The following is a 9496-nucleotide window of genomic DNA, read 5'->3' on the forward strand; positions in this document are numbered from 1 at the left end:
CTGTAATAATGAACTTCCTCATGTCTTTTTGTTTGTTAACTTCCACAAACATTAGCTAATAAACTGATCATTATTTTTTAAAATATCAATGCTAAACATTTGCATGTAATTTTTGGTGTTTTAGTGCTATGAGAATGTATATATTAATGTAAGTAATTTGTCACTTAAAACTAGTAAACTGACACGAAATGTTTCTTATCTGCACTAACAGGAAAAAACTTGAAAATTAGCATTTGAACTAATGTGGAAAGCACTTCAATTAATTCACTATCAGCATACAAAACTTAAAAATAAAACTCACAATTTTGTTTAAGATAGTTTGCAGCCTTACTCAAAAGAATGGGGTTATCTTTTTCTTAATCATCTCATCTTTCACCTTGAGTAAAAGTGTAGCGTGATTAAAAAAGGGTAAATTTTTGGAGATAGGTGGGCCTGGATTCTTATTCTACTTTGCTACATATTCTATCTAAAACAGATATCCTTGTCTAAACTATTTGACTAATAATATATAAGTTATGGACCACAGTGAGAATTAAATGAAATAGTGGAGTAAAACATCTGACACATCCTGGCACATCTATTACCGTCTTGATAGATCTTTATTCATTCTAGCAGATTATAGATCTAGTAGAAGACCTCATACTTTTACAATAAAATTCCTGTATGAATACTTCACCAAAATTTTAATGAAAAAACATTATCATGCCCTCTGGGTCCATGACTTTTATTCGATACCTCTTAACCATGTCACATAGGTTCGATTCGTACAATAGATGTGATATTGTTATAATTACTATTAAATAGAACTCTTTGCAGAGGAAAAGATTTTCAAATTTCAACTGATTGCCATTTGCTTCAAGCAATATTTCATCCTTTTAGGAAACATTGACTGTCTACTGTAGGAACAACTAAGATAACATTATTCCTGCTTATCTTACAAAGAAAAAGACAGGTAAACATATTATCATTGTACTACAATATAGAAACTGAGGAATAGATATCCCATGAGAATACAGAATACTGAACCTCTCGCTTTACCTAGAGATATAGAAGGATTCACAGAAGATGTAATAGGTGATTACAAGATCATTATGAAAATAATTTTACTATCACAAACAAAGCTTGTTTTCATGGCATTTTACTTATATAATACTTCACAAAAAAGGCTCTTTAGATCTTTGAGGATTTAATAAATACTAAGCTATAGCCACTTACTGAAAAAGCATTAATCATGAATTTACTTGAATCTGAAAAATTCACTCTAGAAATGGGCAAAATAAGATAAAATAGTGTAAAAATTTTTTTTTTCTTGGGAGGGCCAAATCCCCTGCCCTTCCCCACTAATGAAACACAATGATTTAATAATTCAGTAGCCTTGCAAATAATACATTTGAAGTGTAACAAAAGGAGAATTAAAATGAGAATCAGAAAAGCTGGGTTTTAGTCAGCTCTGTCACTGCCAATCTGTGTCTCCTTGGATGAGTTTATTAATCTCTGGGCCTTCGGGGTCTCAATGCATTTTTTAAACTTTAGGAGATCCTGCATTTGAGGGACTTCTCTGTGGGCACCCAAGTTTCACACCATATACTTGTGTGTATTTTTACTAACAAACAAGATTTCTTCATGTGAAAAACAAAGGTTTTGAACACACAAATAATTGTCTATTTAATCCCTAAAATTCTGTAGTTCTAAATAATTTATATCAAGTGATAGTGAATGCAAATTTTATTCATTTTCTGTCTCAACTCATAGAAAGGAAAGTTTGGAGAAGATTTAACTCATTTATTTGCCTCTGTATGTTTGAGACTAATTTGTCTTATATTTTTGAGTGAGCAGTGTGCTCTTCCTACCATCTTCTGATTGCGAGGACAATAAAGTGGACAAGACACATAAAAGTGCATATCTGCAGAGTAAAGAAAGCTTGCCGCTTATTTTTTACAGCAATGCATTGATTCCACTTGGAAAATATGCCTTTAATTGCATGCTCCTAAGAACTAGAGAGCTGGAATATCTGAAAAATATGTAGTGGATAATCAAGTTTTTTTTCTCTTTTTCTAATTTTATTTTACCAAACTTATTCAAATCCTTTATCTGGGAAATATAAAATAAAGTGCAATAAAATTCTTTCTAGAATTCAGCATCAGTCTATAGTTACATGCCGTAATGAAGCATATTTCAATTTAACCACCCAGTCATGACTATGATAATAGAGAAAATCAATGCTGTTGGGTCAGACATCCCTCCCGAAATGTCATAAGAAGACATGCAATACTATTCTGAGAAACAAGATAGGGAAGTTCATCTTACAGTGGAGTCTGACACCAATCAAACCATCAACCAAGCTTTAGAATCAAAAAATAAGAAGTACCTGCAATAAATAGAAAGACTTGGAAACATTTGGAGGCCTATATTCTTTTTTCCGTAAGCAGCATGAAAGCAAATAAATGTTTGACATAAACTGTGTCTACACACTCCATAGAAAGTGAATTATTAGGTCAACAATCGAACAATTGGTTCAACAAGCCCTCCTCCCCTCACATATTCAGTGACTTAATTGGTAACTGTGAACTAATGTTGACTCTTCCCCTATAATTCAGTCTTTGGCTTCATGTTAACCTGGTGTTGTCAGTTTTGCCCATCACAGAGAATTATGAAAATCCAATCGGTTTTGCTAGAGTGATGTAATGCTGATGGGTATTTCAAGCTGAAAGGACAAATTGCATGGAAGGAAATGGGAAGTCATGGAAAGAAATAAAAAAGAGAGGTATTATGAGGTCTGTGTTTCCTTTAATATATTATAGACATACATATTTCTCTAATCTCTCTGTCTCACCCCATTAAAAAAAAAAAATACAAAAATCTGAACTGAGACCATAGGGGAATAGTAAAATGTTAAGATCAAGAGAACAGATACAAAATTAAAAAGAGAAGACGGCTTAGGTGGTGGTGATGTAAGTGCAAAGTGCTTGTAAGTCAGAAAAGAATCATTTGTCTAAAAGTTCATTTTATTTTCCAGTAAATGGGAGGGAAAAAAGTCAGCACTTACTATTATGTGCTTTCTATTCACCATGGGAAATCTGATTCACTCAAACACTTAGAACTCATCATACATAAATGGGTAGAAGTGAGAATCTATCTGAAAGTTTTAAAGTGCGTGTCAAAAAAAAAGAAATCCATGCCCTTTTTTTCAATAACACTATAAAGTTGCACTGAAGATTCTACAAACTCATCAGAGATGCATCCTTGAAAAATGAAATCTTCTTTCCCGTATTTTCAAGCTGCTAAGTAAGTGCTAGCATATACCTGTTCTATAACTAGGTATACATTTTCAAGTAAGCTAAGCCAAAAGTAAACATAAAGTCTCTTTGCTTCTATATGTTTTGTAAAATAGCATCATTACTCATGAGATAAACTGAGAAATGTCTCTAAATATAGTTCATGAAACTAACCTCTCTGAAGAATAAAGCTCTTATGCTTGTATTAATATAACTGATATAAGTAAATTTCGTGTTAGTAGGGAATAAAGAAATAATCAAAGTCTAAGCCTGAGCTTAGGAAAAAAATGTGTTTTTATTTATTCTGCATCGATGCTAAGTGGAATCAATGTAAGTGTCCCTTCAAAAATATTATAGGACTATTGTGTTCATACATTAACATAATTTATAGTCTGAAAAATAAAAGTTGATTTTAACTCAAAAGATGTAGTTCCTTCTCAGTCAACTCTAAAATATTTAAATAGTTTCCATTGCCTTCAGGAGTACTGGAAGAGTTTCTTAGTGCCTGTCTAAATATATAAAAATCTTAAGCTCATTCCAGTCACTTAAGGCCATAAATTTAAATTTTGCTCTTGTTAAGTCAGGACTCCAAATAAACATAAACAAATGTACATATTTTTTAAAATCATACAACAAAGAGAGTATCTTCTAACTCATCCTGATTTCCCCCCAAGTGGAATATTTATTCAATCAGTGTGTTTTAAAAACATACTTATTAACAGGAATATATTTCCCCAACCAGCTCACTGTTCTTTCAGGTAAGGCCAAAGTCTGTGATGGAGATCCATAAAGATTACTTTTCTGAGGGCAGATTAACAGGCACATTTTCTACATAAATCACTTTTCCTAATAATTTACAACTATGTGAATTTTTATTCATTCCATCATTTATCGTTATTTTTAAAAGGGCATATTAAAACCAAGATTTATATTTATTTAAAAGTCTACTTTTTAAAGACCTGTTATCTACTCAGATACTGCAAGAATCCAGTATGCTTCTGGACAGCTGAAACGGCCGGGGCGGCTAGGATATTTGTGTGTTTTTTCACAGCAACTAGTTCCCAAATAATCTCAATTTATTCTAAACTCTTCATGGTCTTTGGGTTGTATAAAATTTTAATTATACCATTTTGCATTAAATTAATGTATATCAGATGTCAAAGAAAATAATGCCAGCATCACATCATAGTTTGGTTCTTAGGTAGTTTATTTTCAATAACTTCAACAATTAATATATCACTTTAATGACCCTGTAGTTCATGATAGATACGTCATTTTTAAAAAGGTACTAATCATAGTGAAGTTAATTACAGAAGCCTAAGGCATTTGTAGGATTCTCTTTGAATCATATAACCAAAGTGGAACACTGGCACATGATGGTGAAGTCTTTTCTTTCTTTGCAACTAATTTCTAAATCCCAAGTTTACCCAAAACCCTGTTCTCCCAGCTACTCTTTTACCTCAACCATCTCCAGATTTTAGTGTCATGGGTAGTGGGAAGGAGGTGAATATAAATAATAATGAGAGAACTGTGGAGTGGAAAGGAGTGGAGTGACTTCCAGTGTAATGGAGCAGAACATTACACCTCACAATCCAAACAAGCATATTGTCTGTCTCTTCCTTTCTCCCAAAGCTTACAACCCCAAATGACTGCTCAAATGCCATCTGAAGTGGTAGCCTCAGACTTTGAGTTTAGATTTCTGTATAATTTGTACACAAAGTAAGTATTTTTTAAAAATTCTCACAACACAAAAACATCCTACCCTAGTAGAAGGACTACTCAAAGTAATGTACAAGAATATGCAAATGAGCAGATGTTTCATTTAGGCATTCCAAAATTTGACACACTGAAATTTAAAGCCATAAATATTTGAAAAGTATAACACAAATTTAGATGGCAAACAAAATAAACAGATAACTTTATTTCCAATTTCTTTTGCACTCCCCTACTGCTCTTGTGCATAACCAGTTATCTGGTCTCCTGATTTATCATTGTCCCCTATGTTCCAATAATGCCGCTGAAGGCTGACGATGTTGCTTTGTTTGTGTGCAAGTGTGGCAAAAAGACAACTGCACAGCCAGCAGTTCTCTTCATCCAGCGTATGCAGGAAAGCAGCTTTGGTTTACGGCTCTTGTAGCAATTTTCACAGCCTGTTACAGTTTATGGCATTAGGCTCTTCACCTCATATGTTACCTGATATTTTGACTCCAAACAACTGACCTACTTTTCACTGCATGATCTGCTGTTGCTCTTCCTTGGCATTTTATAGCCAGGCTGTCTCATTTGATAGCATACCTCTGTGAATCCTTATCATACCTCCCCCGTGTCTTCAGCAATTCCCTCTGCTTCCATCCCTCAGACAGCTGATCCTTGGGTGCTCTACTGTCAGAACTGAGACAACTGGTGTGGTGAGAAGCAAGGAAAGATCTCCCTGACTCCCTGAATGTCTCTCACAACCTGTCACAAGACTTAAAATTCTTATTAATTGTTAAAGCACTGGCAATTTTTATTCAAAGTTAAAATGTTAAAAGTCCCTATAAATGATAAGTGGAAAGGGTAGCCAATAATAGTATAACAGTCACTATTTATTTAACATCTACTATGAGCTACCCATGGTATATAATTGTCCTTAAAATCCAAAAACTCCTTCGAGGAGTAATTATTGCCCCCATTTACAGATAAGGAAACCGAGACATACAGAAGGACTAAGTAAATTTTTCCAAGATAATATCTAGCAAGTGACAGGGCGAGATTCAAACCCAGACTGTGTGACCCTAAAGTCCAAAGTTGCCACACTATATGCTGATAATACAGCCAACTGGGCTTGGTCAGTCATTCACACCTAGCACAGGAACCGAGGTGCTCGATAAATGTTTGATGAATCCATGAATGAGCACCTTGCTGTGAATTACTTTAACCGATTGGCTTCCAGTTCCTGGCAAGTATTCTGAACAAGTGAGACCCTGGACAAGTTAGGTGCAATAGGAGAAAGGAAAGGTGCAGTCCGGCACAAAGGGCACAGCACCAGCAGGACTGGATAAGGCACCATCCAGAGAAGCCAGGGGAAAATCGCAAAATTACTGTAATGTTAGGATGGCAGTGAGGAAAATAGAAAGAAACAACCCAGCAAAGATAAAGAAGTACCAAAAACAATACTGGCCTCACATTTTGGCTCACAGACGATTCTGCTGCTATAGTCTTTTCTTTCTTCCTTTTGTCATCTCGTGTTCAACATTGTGCAACTAGGGAAGTCAGGGAAGTGAGATTAGAACTTGGACCTTTTCCCATTGGGAAATACAGCCTCCCATAAGCACAGACTTTAAATTCTTAAAAGTGCCATTTACCTCACTTTGAGCTGTATTTTTCTCAAGATCATTACCCATTACCTCAAATATATTTCTATTCTAGACCTGAGCTGTAGAACAGAAGGATCTGTATCCTCTTGAAAACTTATTCCAGCTCCATTATAAACATCTAGGTATAGTATATACTTGAGAATGCACTGGGAGATCTCTCCCCTCTGTTCCACTTCACTGTTAATGAGTCAGAATAGTCACAGGGTAAAAAACAGGGAACTGACAATGATTGTGGGAGGAAAGAAGGGAGGGAAAAATAAAGGAATAAAGAGACAGGGGGAAGTAGAATGGAAAAACAATCTTTAAAAACAAACAGAATAAAAGTGAAAGTGTATTGGAGGTTATCATGTCTAGAGCCAGGGAAAGTGCACTGTGATTTACCTGAACTTACGTTGTTGTTTTTGAAAGATCATTCAGGAAGAAGTAATGGTCGATCAGTACGGGCCTTGAAATGAGCTTCTTTGAGAGGAAGTGTAATGAACCCTGATAAGAGAAATGGATGGATAAGACCCATGTGACTGGCCACGACAAAGGGCTAGAGTGTGAAGAAATAAGCTGCGATTTTACCTGAGAGAAAGGGGGAGGAAAAAGTTCAGGATGTGAGAGATGAGAAGGAAAACCAATTGAGAAAGCCTGAATAAAACGCAGCACCCAGCATTGTTAGAAGTCTGGTAAGAATATTACTATGAGGGTAAGTGGGATGGACTCACTGAGCTAGGGAGTCAGGAGGCTCCAAGAACAGTTCTCTAGTGAGGCCAAATAGAATTGGACCTGAGAACCAGAGTAGCAGACTCCCTTCTCCTTACTGAGAAAACCCAGCATTGCCCCAGGATCAAAGTCAATTGGTTTGGTAAGAGTGATCAGAATTGCCAAGTGCAAAGGCTAGTGATAAACTGGGGAGTAGAAATGAGAAGTGCGTGGAAAAGTCTGGTTAACTTGTGAAACCTTGCCAACCCAATGATTGAACAGCACAGAAGTAAGAATTTGCCATTTCTCTCACTGGCATATCCATATATCCTTCACTTTCCTCTTACTGTAGTTAGCCCAAGGTGCACATTACTTGTATTTAAATGTGCTGCACCGCAGTGAGTAAAGAGATGGACAAGGTGGTACAAGTCCCCATGCTCCTGAGGGAGGATTCCTTAGACCCATTTCACTCAATTCTTCAACAAGCTCGATTCTCCATTGACAACAGGTCAAACATTATTCACATGAAACACCAGAGAGAAATTGCTCCCAAGAGTTTTCTCTTTCAGAACCTATTTCTGAGAACTCATTTAAGAGAGAACAGATAAAATAATGTCCAGTCTGAGGCTATAGGTCACAAAGAATGAGGTACAGACCAGGACTGCAAAATTACATCATAAATTCAGAAAGGGAATATTGATATCTGTTCACAGTACTATTTGGCAAAAGTAGTCAACAAGTAGACTTCTAAATATACATAGATATTATATATTTTTAAGATGGTGAAGACTTTTCAAATTCCTATGTAACACTGGGTTGTGTCAATATTTAGAAAAATGTTAAAATTCAAAACATGTCTTAAAATATTTCAATTACTATAGAAGTCTCATTAAAGTTTAATTTTTTTTAAAGAATAGAGAAATATTTACATATTTTGGAAGATCTATAGTTTTGAAAATCTGATAAAAATGCATATCTATCTGCTTTTGTACAAAGAAATATTTTTAGGTGTAGGCTGATTTGATTCTCATATTTAGCAAAGTTATAAAAAAAAAATCGCCACTGTCTATTTTGTTACATGCAGGAAATACAGAATATCAACTAGTTTAATTTTACGTATATAAAACTATGTATCCCTTGCTGTCTAAATTATCAGGAATTGCTCTCCAAAATCCAGAAACCAAACAGATTTGGATAATATATCTCTCATTTTACAAATCTGCTATCCAAGTTCTCTACAAACTAAAGAACTGTATAGTGAGGAATATTTATACATAACACTTTTGGTAAAGTAAAATATCTCATTTATGATATATATTTGGCTGCTAATAACAGAGACTGGAAACAATAGTGGCTTCAATAGGATGGAAGTTATTTTTCTTAAATATAAAGAAAGTGTAGAGAGATCATTTGGTGTGCCAGGTCTGAGATGGGAGAGCCACAGTCAAAGGGGCCCAGGTTGGTCTTTCTTTCCACTTACCTGATTTGTGGCGTTTCTCATCAAAGTTGTCTCAGGTCCAAGATAGCAACTGAAACTTCAATCTTCACATCTTCATTTTAGTAGAAAACAGGAGGAAGCGGGAAATAAAAGAGTCCTCACCAGCTACTCAGTCTTGTTTTATGGAGCCTTTCAAGAAGACTCACCCAACAACTTTTCCATCTTGTTGGCCAGAACTTAATCACATGGCCACACCTAGATGCAAGGGAGGTCGAAATGCAAACATTTGTCTGGGCACCTTGCCACACCAAATAAAATTTGAGTTTTCTTGGTGAGGAATAAGAATATTGTATAGTACCTGTCAGTTTTACCACAAGCTATTATTAAAGCATTAAAATATACATTAACCAATTACAATTATTTTAATGAGTTTTGAACAGTACCTTTTGTGGGATTTATTGTACTAGTGTTCCCATTATTAACATATCAAATGCAAGAGTTAACTTTCTATTGATACATCCCTAAATAAAGGTCACCATGCTAATCTAGCCTATCCCTAAAAAACAGAATAGATACATTGAAGGTTCGGTATAAAGTCTTTATTATGGAGCAGTACTTAGTAAAAGGTTAATCCAATTTGGATCCCAACCTTGAGACTACAGTTTTCAGGCATCTTCAAAGGGTAGTTTAGAATAGAGGTGAATGAGGCTTTAATGCTCCCAAAATCTCAATCAACTCCA

Source organism: Pteropus medius, unplaced genomic scaffold, assembly GCF_902729225.1.
Source record: "Pteropus medius unplaced genomic scaffold, Ma_sr-lr_union100, whole genome shotgun sequence".
Lineage (NCBI taxonomy): Eukaryota > Metazoa > Chordata > Mammalia > Chiroptera > Pteropodidae > Pteropus > Pteropus medius.